The following is an 18427-nucleotide window of genomic DNA, read 5'->3' as shown; positions in this document are numbered from 1 at the left end:
GGGTCTCAATTGGAACTAATATCGCTGCTGGATACCAAAATGTCTCTATCGATACCCAGAACCACTCCCAAACTGAATAATAAGTGCATAGATATGAGAATGCTTAGTTGTCCATTGCGTGACTTTTTTGTTAAAATAAGAGTAAAGGGGTATAGAGTAAAAGTTAATCACATCAGCTCTATAAGACAAGTTGTATATAATATTTAGGATACAACTCAATAAAAGATAAAAGGAACAAAATAGTATGGTGTTACATTAGGTAACAACTACTGGTAAATAGCATCCCACTCACTTCACAGGGGGTCTGTCCACAGGTTAAGCTCAAGATGTCTGCGACAGTACCCCCTCCGGCCAGGATCGCTTGATAGATGTAGGAGATTGCAGTCAGCAAATAACTTGAGGCTTTGATTCAATCTCTTTATTGGTGATACAGGCTCAACGCGTTTCGGGGTTCTAGTAAAGATAACCCCTTCCTCAGGAGCAGATAAACAACAATGTTGTACGTACAAACACTCACGTCTTTATAGTGGTTCACATAAGACCTGGCATCATGCGCCGCACGTGAGGAGCATTGGGAAGGCCCCACCAGTGACGTCACTGGATGGGTTGCCCCATGAAGTCATTCACGGGGAAGGGGAGGTGTAAGGCGTTCCTACATGGAACGCACACCTGGAAGTGATGGTGCTCCACAGTGCGGTGCTACGGCAAACTAAAGCGTTTCTCCGTGGAACGCAAATACGAACTAGCAGAGCTCTAGGATGTAACGCCGGTCCCACAGCAACCTGCGATTACATCTCTTCCCTACTTTATCATTCAATTGATACAGTGGATGGATAAACAATAGATACATATACATTAATGAATTCATAAAACAGTCAAGGTAAAAGATTATTTTTATATATATATATATATATATATATATATACACATACATATAAAATATACTATATTTACTTTGTGGTCAGGAAAAGGAAAGGGGGATGGGGGAGGTTTTGTACTGACATTAGGTGTCCTGATCTCATAATTTAGACGGATTCCCTCTGTGTTCCGTGATGTAATAGATTCCCATAAAAACCTAAGGGATGACGTGATAAGATACAGTCTTGTGAAAAAATTAGGACACCCTTTGAAAGCATTTGGTTTTTTGTAACATTTTTAATAAATGGTTATTTCATCTCCGTTTCAACAATACAGAGAGATTAAAGTAATCCGACTAAACAAAGAAAACTGAAGAAAAGTCTTTTCAAGATCTTCTGTAAATGTCATTCTACAAAAATGCCTATTCTAACTGAGGAAAAAGATAGGACACCCTTGCCCCTAATAGCGAGTGTTACCTCCTTTGGCTGAAATAACTGCAGTGAGACGGTTCTTGTAGCCATCTACCAGTCTTCGACATCGGTCTGAGGAAATTTTACCCCACTCCTCAATGCAGAACTTTTTCAGCTGTGAGATGTTTGAGGGGTTTCTTGCACGTACAGCCCTTTTCAAGTCACCCCACAGCATCTCAATGGGATTCAAATCTGGACTTTGACTTGGCCATTCCAGGACTCTCCATTTCTTCTTTTTCAGCCAATCTTTGGTTGATTTACTAGTATGTTTTGGATCATTGTCATGTTGCATGGTCCAGTTCCGCTTCAGCTTTAATTTTCTAACTGATGGTCTCACATGTTCTTCAAGCACCTTCTGATACACAGTAGAATTCATCGTGGATTCTATGATGGTGAGCTGACCAGGTCCTGCTGCAGCAAAGCAGCCCCAAACCATGACACTTCCACCTCCATGCTTCACAGTTGGTATGAGGTTCTTTTCTTGGAATGCTGTGTTTGGTTTACGCCAAACATGTCCTCTGCTGTTGTGTCCAAATAATTCAATTTTGGACTCATCTGTCCAAAGAACATTATTCCAGAAGTCCTGGTCTTTGTCAACTTTATCGCTGGCAAATGTCAGTCTGGCCTCGATGTTTCTCTTGGAAAGCAAAGGTTTCCTCCTTGCACACCTCCCATGCAAGTTAAACTTGTACAGTCTCTTTCTGATTGTAGAGGCATGTACTTCTACATCAACAGTAGCCAGAGCCTGCTGTAGTTCTCGAGATGACACTTTAGGGTTTTTGGATACCTCTTTTAGCATCTTGCGGTCTGCTCTTGGGGTGAACTTGCTGGGGCGACCAGTCCTGGGCATGTTGGCAGTTGTTTTGAAAGCCCTCCACTTGTAGACTATCTTCCGGACAGTGGAATGGCTGATTTCAAAATCTTTTGAGATCTTTTTAAATCCCTTCCCAGACTCATAGGCTGCTACAATCTTTTTTCTGAAGTCCTCTGACAGCTCTTTTGCTCTCACCATGGTGCTCACTCTCACTTCAACAGTCAGGAGCACACCAAACTAAATGTCTGAGGTTTAAATAGGGCAAGCCTCATTCAACATGCAGAGTAACGATCTACTAATTATGTGCACCTGGTGTGATATACCTGTGTGAGATCTGAGCCAATTTAAGAGGGAATACATGTGAGGGTGTCCTATCTTTTTCCTCAGTTAGAATAGGCATTTTTGTAGAATGACATTTACAGAAGATCTTGAAAAGACTTTTCTTCAGTTTTCTTTGTTTAGTTGGATTACTTTAATCTCTCTGTATTGTTGAAACGGAGATGAAATAACCATTTATTAAAAATGTTACAAAAAACCACATGCTTTCAAAGGGTGTCCTAATTTTTTCACATGACTGTAGTTATAAAAATTCAGGAATATAAATAAGTAAATAATATAGATAATATGTCCTTGATCTGTTTGAATTTTTAAAATTCTAGTGTCCTAAAAGAGTTATAAAAAATGTCACAATATAATGAAATAAATAGCCAATAAGTATTGCCTCAGTGTTTTGGATATAAAAAATATATAAGATATATATATATAGAGAGAGAGGGATCTTATAGTTAAAAAAGGAATAAATATAGATGTGATTAAATGATGAATCGTAAAAACATGTATATCTAGAAGCTACATGGGATCGAAGATACATATCATAAACACATATGTATATATGCAGCTGTATGAAGTTGGCCAGTCGTGGGCGGCATCAAAGTATAGATCCAAAAATGTTTTTAATCTTTTTTTAAATATGGATTTGTATACCTATTTCATTTTATTAACCTGTCAGTAGTTTATATATTCTAAAGATTAGTTCAAACCAAAGGATAGATCCAGAACATCTCTTTTCTTGATAGGGTTTGGTATGATTGTGAGACCCAATCGAGAGGACTAACTTTTAAACCTCTTGGGTAACCCTCGTGGTTTAGTGCAAAGTGCCTAGATACGCTGTAGGTGTGGTTCTTACGTTTAATGTTTGAACGATGTTCGTTCATACGCTCTCTAAGCGTTTGGGTTGTTCGACCCGCATAAAGAGTGCTGCACGGACATTGTAACAAGTACACTACATAGGAGGTGCTGCAATTCATGGTGTGTTTCAGATTGATAGGTTCATGTGGCGGGGGCAGGATTATTGTTTCACCACACTGTATCATTTCACAATATTTGCATTTCTTGGATCCACATTTAAAGGAGCCAATTTCATTCTTATTTATCTTTTCAGGAGGTTTACATTTTGTAAGTTTAGGACAGGATGGTGCTAATATGTTTTTAAGGGTCTTTGCCCTACGGAATATTAACCCAGGGGTTTTTGGAATATTTTTCTCTAGGATGGGGTCCTTCAATAAAACTTTCCAGTGCTTATTCAGTATTTTCCTTATCTCGATATGTTTTGCATTATAACCTATGATTACACTCAAATTTGTGTGATCTTTTTTAGACTCTTTCTGTTTTTGGCTTTTTAAACTGTCCTTCTGGCTCTCCTTCAGATTCTAATATGAGTTTATTGGGATAACCTTTCTCTTTGAACCTTTGTTTTAAAATGTTTAATTGTTTTTTCATGGTGTTGTCATCTGTACAGATTCTACGGATTCTCTTCATTTGGCAAAAGGGATGTTATTTTTCCATCTACAATGGTGGCAACTTTTGTAGTTTAGGTAGCTGTTGGTATCTACCTTTTTGAAGTGTGTTTTAGTAGTTATTTTGTTGTTAGCAATTTCAATATGCAAGTCTAAAAATTCAGCTTCAGTTGGGTGGTGTTCTAGAGTGAATTTGAGGTTCCAGTTGTTGTTATTGATTTGTTCGATGTATGTTATCAAGTCATTCTTCTCCCCTTCCCATACTAAAATAATATCATCTATAAAGCATTTGTAGAAACGGATATTAGGATGTTCCTGGACACCTATTTCTCTCTCAAACCCCCCATAAAAAGGTTAGTGTATGCTGGCGCAAATTTTGTCCCCATGGCTGTTCCCTTTTTGTGTCTTGAAAGGAAAAATAATTATGGTTAAGGATAAAATCTATAGAATTTAAAATGAAGGTTCTTTGGGTGTCCAGCATCAATGGGTCAGAGAGAAGTACTTTTTCAACTTCCCTCAGGCCCAAAGTATGGACGATGTTGCTATATAATGAGCATACGTCTAAAATGAGCATACGTCTAAAATATAATACCAATATAATACAAAGGGGCCTCCAATCATCACTGAAACTATCCTTCCTTGATGATAGAGTGTTTTACAACAAATGGCTAGAGATAATTGATGAGTGTTCAATAAAATACATAAGAACCCTAATCACTAAACGAAAATCCCTTTGTATAAATCAAGCAACCGCGCTCAAAACACATCTTTCCATCATTCCCTCATTCTCGTCCTTATCTAAGGGACGAGATTCCAGGGAAGAGATTCAATAAACAGGAATCATGGATTCCACCAAATGAACAGAGACTAGGAAAACACTTCAACACAGACCGCATTATTGTCAACAGCAGTATCAATACCAAACTATTAACCACTCAGAATACTACCACGCAAAACTCAGGGACGAGATTTAAACATAAGACAAGAATTGAGAATTCTAGTACCATGATAATACCCAAGGACAGAACGTTGGCTACACCATAAGTTTTATCAGGACCCCTCTCAATTTGAACATCAGCCCGGAAACACTATACAAAGACCAACATCACCGAAATCCCCACCCAATCTACCTGTAATATGTCACCCCACGCAGATTACTCCCCTTAAACCAACTGCCGCAAAAGTATTTACACAAGTCTCCCTGACTGAAATAGTTCATTCCATACCAGGGAGGAACACTGAATCTCCACTGGAGGGATGTAGCAAATCAAACCCCAAATTAACCCCTGAGGATAGAACTGCATCAATCGACCTATGAAACATATAAATCTACTCAGTCTCTTTCTCCAGCCCTGAATTTTTTTTTTAGCACTACCCAAAAACCTCTCAGAGAACTCTTTTTTAGATCAGGTTTCTCCTACCCCTCACAAGGGCCCTCCGGCCCCTCCAACCAGACAAATCCTAACAAGCTTTTTAGCCCTCAGCCCCATGCTTCGCCCTATTTAGCCTCCACAATTGAGTACTCCGGTCTCGTCCCAATCCCTGAAAATAACCCACTTCTACACCCCAGTATCGACCCTAAAAAAGAAAAAAAGATCCGATGAAGATTTAGAGGATGTAGGGGAGGTGGAAGAAACCAAACATCTAAACAAAAATCTCAAACCCAAACAATAAACAAGGATCCAAAAGTAAAAGAGAAGGAAGTCGGTATCTTTAACTTATCTGACCACATTCTGAAACAAAATTAGATTGAACTTCTCTCCATAGGTCTTTGTCCAATTAATGAACCCGATTTGTTTAACTTATTTGTGGACCTCAATCAATTCATGCGTTGATTAACTTTATACCGTCATTTCACCATAAAAGAGATTCAACCAACCAATACACAATCCCATTGGTGTTGATCACGAATATTCAAATTGCAAATTTTTATCGCGAATATCGGCACTTCAAGAATTTGCAAATATTTAAAATATATTTATATATATTCGTAATTTCGAATATTCAAGATTTTTCTTTAATCAGTATACATGATCCCTCCCTGCTTCTAGCTTGTGGGCCAATGAGAAGGCTGCAATATCTTTGACTTTAGGAGTAGTGTTGATTGCGAATTTTAGTAATGCAAATTTTTAGCGGCGATAAATATATTCGTCATTTTCTTCCATCTGAAGTCATTATTCCTCCCTGCTTAAGTAACTTAAAAAATTACAAATATTCTAAAAAACTAATATACAGGGTAGGCCATTTATATGGATACACCTTAATAAAATGGGAATGGTTGATGATATTAACTTCCTGTTTGTGGCACATTAGTATATGTGAGGGGGGAAACTTTTAAAGATTAGTGGTGACCATGGCGGCCATTTTGAAGTCGGCCATTTTGAATCTAACTTTTGTTTTTTCAATAGGAAGAGGGTCATGTGACACATCAAACTTATTGGGAATTTCACACAAAAAACAATGGTGTGCTTGGTTTTAACGTAACTTTATTCTTTCATGAGTTATTTACAAGTTTCTCTTTGTTTACAGCCATTGACATGTCGCCGAGGTTAACACGTGAGTAGTGGATAGAAATTGTGTTGATGTGTGGTGAACGCAGTAACCGGGTCATTGCAGCAGATTTCAATGCAAGACACCCTACGAGACCACCCATCTCCCATGCTACAGTTGGCAAACTGCTTGCTAAGTTTCGGGAAACTGGTTCAGTGTTGGATTTGCCAAAATGTGGACGCATGAAATTTGTCTCTAATGAAGAAACATCAGTGGCTGTCCTAGCTTCATTCAGCAAGAGCCCACAGCGTAGCACTCGCTACTCACAAATGGCACCCTTACAAACTCCAGCTACTGCAGCATCTCAACGAGGATGACCCAGATCGGCGCACTGAATTTGCATAATGGGCAAAACAAAAATTGGAACAGTACCCTCAGTTTACACAGAAGATTTTGTTCAGTGATGAGGCAAACTTTTATGTGAATGGTGAAGTTAACAAACAAACCACCGCTATTGGTCTGACACTAACCCACATTGGATAGATCCCTCCAAGACTGTTGGAACAAAAAACAAAAAAATTGATGGTATGGTGTGGTATATGGGGTACAAAGATAGTGGGGCCATTCTTCATCAATGGAAACCTCAAGGCCACTGGATATGCAAAATTGCTACATGATGATATGTTTCCCTCTTTATGCACTGAAGCTGGCACGTTCCCTGAGTTTTTCCAGCAAGATGGTGCACCACCACATTATGGGTGTCAGGTCCGAGCATTCCTAGATGAACAGTTTCCTGGAAAGTGGATTGGTTGTCGTGGGCCAGTTGAATGGCCCCCAAGGTCTCCCGATCTGACCCCCTTAGACTTTTATCTTTGGGGTCATCTGAAGGCAATTGTCTATGCTGTGAAGATACGAGATGTGCAGCACCTGAAACTACGGATACTGGAAGCCTGTGCTAGCATTTCTCCTGTGGTGTTGCTATCAGTGTGTGAAGAGTGGGAGAAGAGGGTTGCTGACAATCCAACACAATGGGCAGCACATTGAACACATTTTATAAGTGGTCAGAAACTTGTAAATAACTCATGAAAGAATAAAGTTACGTTACGTTACATTGTTTTTCTTGTGAAATTCCCAATAAGTTTGATGTGTCACATGACCCTCTTCCTATTGAAAAAACAAAAGTTGGATTCAAAATGGCCGACTTCAAAATGTCCGCCATGGTCACCACCCATCTTGAAAAGTTTCCCCCCTCACATATACTAATGTGCCACAAACAGGAAGTTAATATCACCAACCATTCCCATTTTATTAAGGTGTATCCATATAAATGGCCTACCCTGTATTTGATATAGTGCTATATATTCGTTTTTTAGAATATTCGTAATAATCTAAAACAAGAATATATAGCAATATAGCGAATATTCAAAAAAAACTAATATAGAGCAATTTAGCTAATATTGTGCTATAATCTTCTTTGTCTAATAGTTGTAATTTTTTTCTCAACTGAAGTTCAGATTAGAAAAAAAATTACAACTATTAAAAAAAGATTATAGCACTATATTAGCTAAATTGCCCTTCATCCGTTTTTTTTCGAATATTCCCTATATTGCTATATATTCTTGTTTTAGAATATTACGAATATTCTGAAAAACAAATATAGCACTATATCAGCTATATTTCTCTATATATTCGTTTTTTAGAATATTCATAATTTTTTTCCATCTGAAGTCATGATTCCTCCCTAAATCACGACTTCAGATAAAAAAAAATGACGAATATTCTAAAAACAAATATATTCGATATAGTGCTATTTATTTGTTTTTTTTGAATATTCATAATATTCTAAAACAAGAATATATAGCAATATAGCAAATATTCGAAAATAAATGAATATAGAGCAATTTAGCTAATATAGTGCTATAATCTTCTTTGTCTAATAGTTGTAATTTTTTTCTCATCTGAAGTCAAGAATGGAAAGAAATTACAACTATTACAGCACTATATTAGCTAAATTCCTCTATATTTGTTTTTTGTTTTTTCGAATATTCACTATATTGCTATATATTCTTGTTTTAGAATATTACTGATATTCTAAAAAAAACTAATACAACACTATATCAGCTATATTGCTCTATATATTTGTTTTTTTAGAATATTCGTAATTTTTTTTCCATCTGAAGTCATAATTGCTCCCTGCTTAAGCAGGGAGGAATCATGACTTCAGATGGAAAAAAATCTATAGTGCTATATATTTGTTTTTGACCAATGCCTGTATTGATAGCGTAATATTCGCATATTACGTGATCATTACCTTGCCGATTTTTCGAGTAAAAGAAAAGTTGAATATAACGAATATTCAAATTTGCGAATATTCAACGAATATTCAATAAAATATTTGCGAGATATCGCAAATTCGAATATGACCCCTGCCCGTCATCACTAGATCCCATACACCCACGTCGGTGGACCCTGTAGATACACACGAAACATTGGCTCCTATAGCATCAAATATGAGAATAAAATCCAACTTTTATCCCTTGGAGAGTAGAGGTTCCCATATCGAGACCTTCTATAATATGGTCATGTCCGACTTCAGAGAAACATTTTCTTCACCAACCCCCCTAAGAGACATTAATAATTTAAATCGAACCACAACACAAGCTCTTAATTCCCTAACCGGTAACAGAGACATCGTCAAAAAGAATGCTGATAAGGGTGGAGTAATTGTTATTATGAAAACGAGCTACTATGAAACTGAGGCCTTTTGCATCCTCTCAGATAAGGAATACTATGAAACTCTAACACATGATCCCACCATTACACTACAAAAATAAATTAATATGTCTAATGGACGAGGGTTTCCAAGCAGGTATCATCAATAAGAAAGAGAGGAATCATTTAAAAACTATCCACCTTTCCATAGCGAAGTTCTACTTTTTACCCAAGATACACAAATCGCTGACACAACCCCCAGGTCGACCAATAATCTCTGGTATTGGTTCCCTGACAGCTAACATCTCTGAATATATAGACAGCATCCTACAGAGATATGTTCTGAAACTGCCATCATATCTGAGAGACACGTCCCACCTGATTACCATCCTTGATACATTTGTGTGGAAAAAGAACTACCAATGGGCCACTTTAGACGTATGCTCATTATATAGCAACATTGTCCATACTTTGGGCCTTAGGGAAGTTGAAAAAATACTTCTCTCTGACCCATTGATGGCGGACACCCAAATAACCTTCATTTTAAATTCCATAGACTTTATCTTTAACCATAATTATTTTTCCTTTCAAGACTCCATTTACCAACAGAAAAATGGAACAGCCATGGGGACAAAATTTGCGGCAGCATACTCTAACCTTTTTATGGGGGGGGGGGTTTGAGAGAGAAATAGATGTCCAGGAACATCCTAATATCCGTTTCTACAAACGCTTTATAGATGATATTATTTTAGTATGGGAAGGGGAGCAGAATGACTTAACATACATCAAACAAATCAATAACTACAACTGGAACCTCAAATTCACTCTAGAACACCACCCAACTGAAGCTGAATTTTTAGACTTGCATATTGAAATTGCTAACAACTAAATAACTACTAAAACACACTTCAAAAAGGTAGATACCAACAGCTACCTCGACTACAAAAGTTGCCACCATCGTAGATGGAAAAATAACATCCCCTTTGGCCAAATGTAGAGAATCTGTAGAAACTGTACAGATGATAACACCATGAAAAAACAATTAAACATTTTAAAAAAAAAAGGTTCAAAGAGAAGGGTTATCCCAATAAACTCATATTAGAATCTGAGAAACAAATTCGGAAGGCGAGCCTATAAGACACCCCCCCCCCCCCCCCCCCAAAAGTGGGAGGAAAATGTCAGTGCGTCTTACGGGGCGAATGCTGCACTGTTTACACTGATACACCGCCGACCGCATGCTGCACAGCGCGGCCGGCGTGTGTATCACCGAGGAGGGAGGAGGGGCTGGGGGCCAGCCTCTAGTTTTGTAATGGCAGCGGGGCCCAGTGCAGTCACTGTATTCTATTGCACCGGGCCCAGCTCACTGTACTAATCGTATCTACGGTAACTGCAGGCAATAGATATGTTCGATCCAGCAGCCTGTACTTACGAGCATAGCAGGCAGGAGGCTGGGCGGGCGGATAGGCACTGGCAGCGTAACTTCCTACGTCACGTGCCTGCTCCGCCCACTTTATGAATGAAGCAGGCGGCACAGGCACTTGACGTAGTGAGTTACGCTGCCAGTGCCCGCCCTCTCAGCCTCCTGCATCCTGCCTGCTATGCTCGTAAGTACAGGCTGCTGGATCGAACATATCTATAGTTAAACTTTGCCTGCAGTTACTGTAGATATGATTAGTACAGTGAGCGGGGCCCGGTGCAATAGAATACAATGACTGCACTGGGCCCCCGCTGCCATTTAAAAACTAGTGTAGATGCCAGTCTCCACCCCCTGTATTAGGGGTCATTCACAGTGGCTGACACAGTTATGGGGGGGATCTGTGGATGTCAAATAGCATAAGATGCTATTTATCTGTCATCCACAGATCCCCCCCATAGCAGTGTCATGCCATCCACAGATGCCCCCATAACAGTGCTGTCCACAGATGCCCCATAACAGTGTCAGCCACAGACCCCCATAACAGTGTCAGCCACAGACCCCCATAACAGTGTCAGCCACAGACCCCCATAACAGTGCCATCCACAGATCCCCATAACAGTGCCATCCACAGACCCCCATAACAGTGTCAGCCACAGACCCCCATAACAGTGCCATCCACAAACCCCCATAAGAGTGTCATCCACAGATCCCCCATAACAGTGCGTCATTTATAGATCCCCCATAATAGTGTCATTCATAGGCTACCATTACTTCAAAGCCCACCAAAAGCACACCTTTTGGTTAAAAAAAATTTTTTTCTTATTTTCCTCCTCAAAAACCTAGGTGCGTTTTATGGGCCGGTGCGTCTTATAGGGCGAAAAATAAATGCAAAACATATTGAGATAAGGAAAATACTGAATAAGCACTGGAAAGTTTTATTGAAGGACCCCATCCTAGAGAAAAATATTCCAAAAACCCCTGGGTTAATATTCCGTAGGGCAAAGACCCTTAAAAACATATTTGCCCCATCCTGTCCTAAACTTACGAAATGTAAACCTCCTGAAAAGATAAACAAGAAGAAAATCGGCTCCTTTAAATGTGGATCCAAGAAATGCAAATGTTCTGAAATGATACAGTGTGGTGAAACAATAATCCTGCCCCCGCCACATGAACCTATAAATCTGAAACACACCATGAATTGCAGCACCTCCTATGTAGTGTACTTGTTACAATGTCCGTGCAGCACTCTTTATGTGGGTCGAACAACCCAAACGCTTAGAGAGCGTATGAACGAACATTGTTCAAACATTAAACGTAAACGTATCTAGGCACTTTGCACTACACAACGAGGGTGACCCAAGAGGTTTATAAGTTAGTCCTCTCGATTGGGTCCCACAATCATACCAAACCCTGTCAAGAAAAGAGATGTTCTGGATCTACCACTTGAACACCCTAGTACCCTTTTGTTTGAATTAATCTTCAGAATATATAAACTACTAAGAGGTTAATAAAATGAAATAAGTATACGAATCCTTACTTTAAGAAAGATTTAAAAAAAATTTGCATCTATACTTTGGTGCCGCCCACGACTGGCCAACTTCATACAGCGGCATATATACATATGTGTTTATGATATGTATCTTCGATCCCATGTAGCTTCTAGATATACATGTTTTTCTTATCACGTCAGCCCTTAGGTTTTTATTGGAATCTCTTACATCACGGAACACAGAGTGAATCCCGCTAAATTATATGATCAGGACACCTAATGTCAGTACACAACCTCCCCCTTTCCCTTTCCTGACCACAAAGTAAATATAGTATCATATATATATATATATATATATATATATATATATATATATATATATAAAAAATCTTTTACCATGACTGTTTTATGAATTCATTGATGTATATTTATCTATTGTTTATCCATTCACTGTATCAATTGAATGATAAAGTAGGGAAGAGACGTAATCACAGGTCGCTGTGGTACCGGTGTTACATCCTAGAGCTCTGCCAGTTCGTATTTCCGTTCCACAGTGGAACGCTTGAGTTTGCCGTCGCACCGCACTGTGGAGCACCATCACTTCCGGGTGTGCGTTCCATGTTGGAACACATACACCTCCCCTTCCCCCGTGAATGACTTCATGGGGCAACCCATCCACTGGTGCATGACGTCAGGTCACAAGTGACCTCACTTCCAGTGCCAATCTCTTGCGCTCCACGCATCTGGCTTAATGCGCTTCACAAAGACCGGTAGTCATCACAATCTGGCGATACTTCCGGCATCAGCAGTCACACGCGCGGGAACACCAATTTGAACCACATTTGAAGACTTCCTGATACACCCCTAGAGTGAAAACTCCAAAAAGTGACCGCATTTTGGAAAATATACCCCTCAAGGTATTCAAAACTGATTTTACAAACTTTGGTAACCCTTTAGGTGTTCCACAAGAATTAAAGGAAAATGTAGAAAAAATTTCATAATTTCACTTTTTGGCAGATTTTCCATTTTAATCCATTTTTTCCAGTAACAAAGCAAGGGTTAACATCCAAACAAAACTCAATATTTATTGCCCTGATTGTGTAGTTTACAGAAACACCCTATATGTGGTTGTAAACTGTTGTACGGGCACATGGCAGGGTGCAGAAGGAAAGGAACACCTATGGTTTTTGGAAGACAGATTTCACTGGGATAATTTTAAGTTGCCATGTCACATTTGAAGACCCACTGATGCACCCCTAGAGTAAAAACTCCCAAAAAATTAAACCATTTTGGAAACTAGTAGGTGGCAGTTTTGTTACTATTTGTTACAGTTTTGATACTATTTCAGGGTACATATGATTTTTGGTTGCTCTATCTTACACTTTTTGTGAGGCAAGGTAACAAAAAATTGTTGTTTTGGCACCGTTTTTAGTTTTTGTTATTTGCAATGTTCATCTGACAAGTTAAATCATGTGCTATTTTTATAGAGCAGGTTGTTACGGAAGCGACAATACCAAATATGACAACTTTTTTTGGTTGTTTGGTTCATTTTTATATAATAAAGCATTTTTGAAAAAATATTCTGAAAGCCATAGTTTATTTTTAATTTTTTGGGTGACTGTCTTATGTAGGGGCTCATTTTTTTCGGTATGAGATGACAATTTGATTAGTACTATTTTGGGGTGCATACGACTTTTTGATCGCTTGGTATTACACTTTTTGTGTGACTTTTCTATTTTTATTTTTTACGGTGTTCACCTGAGGGGTTAGGTCATGTGATATTTTTATACAGAGGGCGATACCTAATATGTTTACTTTTTTTTGTTTATTTAAGTTTATTTAAGTTTTACACAAGTTTTACACAATAACAGCATTTTTTAAACAAAAAAAAATCATGCTTTTGTGTCTCCATATTCTAAGAGCCATAGTTTTTTTAATTTTTGTTCAATTGTCTTAGGTTGGGTTTCCTTTATTGCGGGATGAGATGACGGTTTGATTGGTATAATTTTGGGGTGCATATGACTTTTTGATCACTTGGAATTACACTTTTTGTGATGTAGTGTGACAAAAAAAGGCTTTTTGACATAGTTATTATTTTATTATTTACGGTGTTCACCTGAGGGGTTGGTTCATGTGATATTTTTATAGAGCAGGTTGTTACGGACGTGGAAACACCTAATATGTATATTTTTTTATTTATTTAAGTTTTGCACAATAATATCATTTTTGAAACAAAAAAAATAATAAAAAAAGTCATGTTTTAGCTTCTCCATAGTCTGAGAGCCATAGTTTTTTTGATTTTTTGGGAAATTGTCTTAGATAGGTTATCATTTTTTCAGGAAGAGATGACGGTTTGATTGGCACTATTTTGGGGTGCATATGACTTTTTGATCGCTTGCTATTACACTTTTTGTGATGTAAGGTGACAAAAAAATATCTTTTTTGATACCATTTTTATTTTATATTTTTTACGGTATTCAGCTGAGGGGTTAGATCATGTGGTATTTTTATAGAGCAGGTTGTTATGTACGCTGTGATACCTAATGTCTATTTTTTATATTTAACACAATAAAAGCATTTTTGAAACAACAAAAATTATGTTTTAGTGTCTCCATAGTCTTAGGCCTCATGCACACGACCATTGTGTGCATCCGTGGCCGTTGTTCCATTTTCCGTGATTTTCTGCGGACCCATTGACTTTCAATGGGTCCGTTGAAAACTCGGAAAATGCACCGTTGTTCATCCGCGGAAGTGATCCGTGTTTCCTGTCCGTCAAAAAAATAGGACCTGTCCTATTTTTTTGACGGACAACGGTTCACGGACCCATTCAAGTCAATGGGTCAGTGAAAAAACACGGATGCACACAAGATTGGCATCCGCGTCCGTGATCCGTGGCCGTAGGCTACTTTCACACAGACGGATCGCAGATCCGTCTGCATAAAAGCTTTTTCAGAGCTGAGTTTTCACTTCGTGAAAACTCAGATCCGACAGTATATTCTAACACAGAGGCCTTCCCATAGTGATGGGGACGCTTCAAGTTAGAATATACTAAGAACTGTGTACATGACTTCCCCCTGCTGCCTGGCAGCACCTGATCTCTTACAGCTTCATTGTGCGTATCATAGCCCCCTGTAAGAGATCAGGTGCTGCCAGGCAGGAAGATGCACACCCCCCTCCCTCCCCTGTTTCCTACTGGTAAGTGACAGGTCTGTGCTATAAGCAATGCGCCGCACAGACCTTTCACTTACCAGTAGGAGGAGCGCCCGGCCGGTCACAGACAGCGAAGGTAAGTATAATGCTTCTAAAATTGCTAAGTAACCATGGCAACCAGGACTGCAGTAGCATCTTGGTTTCCATGGTTACCGATCGGAGTCCCAGCGATTGAACTGGGACTCCGATCGGAACTCTCTGCTGCCACCAATGATGGGGGGGATTTTAATTAGGAGGGGGAGGGAGGGGGGGCCCACTGGCCACCAATGAATGTACAGTAATACAGGGGAGGGAGGGGGGCCCACTGGCCACCAATGAATGTACAGTAATACAGAGGAGGAAGGGGGGGCCGCACTGGCCACCAATGAATGTACAGTAATACAGGGGAGGGAGGGGGGGCCGCACTGGCCACCAATGAACTTAAAACTGGGGAGGGAGGAGGGTGTGCCCTCTCCTGCCTTGCAGCACCTGATCTCTTACAGGGGGCTATGATACGCACAATTAACCGGGTTAATTGTGCGGATCACAGCCCCCTGTAAGAGATCGGGTGCTGCCAGGCAGCAGGGGGCAGTCATGTACACAGTTTGTAGTATATTCTAACTTGAAGCGTCCCCATCACTATGGGAACGCCTCTGTGTTAGAATATACTGTCGAATATGAGTTTTTATGATCTAACTCAAATCCGATGGTATATTCTAACATAGAGGCATTCCCATGGTGATGGGGACGCTTCAAGTTAAAATATACCATCGGATTGGAGAAAATTCCGATTCAATGGTATATTAGGGACTCCTGACTTTACATTGAAAGTCAATGGGGACGGATCCGTTTGCAATTGCACCATATTGTGTCAACGTCAAACGGATCCGTCCCCATTGACTTGCATTGTAAATCAGGACGGATCCGTTTGGCTCCGCACGGCCAGGCAGACACCAAAATGACTTTTTCCTTCATGTCCGTGGATCCTCCAAAAATCAAGGAAGACCGACGGAAGAAAAAACGGACACGGATCACGGACCTACGGACCCCGGTCGTGTGCATGAGGCCTTAGGGATGGGCTCATTTTTTGCAAGATGAGATGACGGTTAGATTGGTTTTATTTAGTGGGGCATGCGCCTTTTTAATCTCTTGGTGTTGCACTTTTAGTGATGTAAGGTGACAAAAAAAATTTTTTTAGCACAGTTTTAATTTAAAAATGTTTTACGGTGTTCACCTGAGGGGTTCGGTCATGTTATATTTTTATAGAGCCAGTCGATATGGATGCGGTGATACCTAATATGTCTACTTTTCTTTTTTTTTTCCCTATATTTTTTTTTTTTTTTTTACTTTATTTTGGGAAAAGGACGCTTTTTTTTTTTTTTTTTTTTAAACTTATTTTACTTTGTAAAACTTTATTTTTTTTATTTGTTGTCCCACTCTGGGACTTCAACTTTTGAGGGTATGATCCCCTTTACAAAGCATCACATTACTTCTGTATTGTGATGCATTGGCTGTAATTGTATTACACGTTGTAATACACTTCAGCCTGCTTGCCTATTAGATTCAGGGGGCTGGATCTCACAGGCTGTCATGGAAGGCAACCATAATGCCTAAGGAAGATATCGGGCTGCCTTCCCTGCCATTGGGTCCCCGTCACAGCAGCAGGGGGACCCGATGGCCACCCCGCACCCGGCAGGATCCCGCACGTGCGCTGTCAGCACTGACCATGGCAGTGCGACGGTTAATGTGCAGACATCGGTGTTTTCTCTGATGCTGGCGCATACAGCAAGGGTCCAGCTATCCGTGACTGCTGGAGCCCTGCCACTGATCGGGCGGGAACAGCTCCTGCACCCGCCTGATCAGCCCACCGTACTTGTACGACTCTGGTATTTGTGTCCCGCATTTCTGCGTCGTACATGTACGGCACTGGTATCCTACGGGTTAAATATAAAACTTTCTAATAGGACATGCACCTTCACGCCTAATTAAGTAGCCATATAAAAAGTAAAGGTATACAAGTATGGGTTTTCTTGTCACATGAGTTCATACAGCTGATAATATATATACCATATATACCAATATGAGAATCAATAAATAAATCAATTGCCATCATTTTTAGCTATGGAAATGACTGTGCATAAATTACAGTTCTTCTATATTTCTTCCTATACACTGTCTCTTGTTAGAGACTGAAAAAATGTATAATGTCATATTCTTTATATTTGTTTTACGGTTTCAGCTGACAGTGTAATATAGTGTGCTGCAAAACTAATTATTCATAAATTAAACTAATGAATGTCAACTTGCATCGGAAATCATTTTAAAGTTAGATTATTAATTAATTGTGTAATTAAGCTCTTGACAGTGATAAATCATTTTCCTGACAGGGGTAGATGGTCTGTATAAGTTAGTGCCAGGCAGAAGCTCCAGTAATAGATAGCATCAATTTAGAAAGGCTTTAAATTATGATCCCACCTGTGAAGAGGTGCAAGCGATGGCAAAACTCACAACTTACTGGAATATCTTAAAGGGAGAGTTTAATGATTTATTGTATTTTAACCTATGACATTGCCAACATAAATATTACCGATTTACATTAGTCTTATAAGGTGTCAATAAATGTTTTTCACTTTTTAATCTGCAAACAACTTTCAAATTAAGAGATGACATACTGTATGCACAAAATACTTTAATTATTGTCTGAAATAGGTAAGAAATATCTAAAAAGATGTTCCACACTATGCACTATGAGATATGATGAATATTGACATATGATGTTGTTTTTTCGATATTTTGAGACATTTTTTATTGATCCCAGGAAGCAGATCGAAACGTTGCGGGTCTGGTGAATAAAGTTTTTCTACTATTTTACGCCTTGGATGTGCCGTGGAATTTCTTCAGCCTATTATTTGGAGGGGGATAGCCTCCACAGCCGCTGGCACTCCGCTTGTACCTGTTATACAGCTTTGCTGCCCAACCTTCCTCTTTTGTATATATATATATATATATATATATATAGCAAAAATAGTAGATAGTATGAACGGCACCGCATGTTTAAAAGCAAAAGGGTGCCAGTGGATGTTGAAGCGATCAAAAACAGACAAGAAAAAAAGTATTCCACGGCACTTCAGAAAAGTAAAATGAATGTGACTTTAAATTCACCAATACAACGTTTCGGTCCGCACACTGGAA

The sequence above is a fragment of the Bufo bufo genome, chromosome 3 (genome assembly GCF_905171765.1).
Source record: "Bufo bufo chromosome 3, aBufBuf1.1, whole genome shotgun sequence".
NCBI classification, from domain to species: Eukaryota; Metazoa; Chordata; class Amphibia; order Anura; family Bufonidae; genus Bufo; species Bufo bufo.
This window is presented reverse-complemented; position numbering follows the sequence as displayed.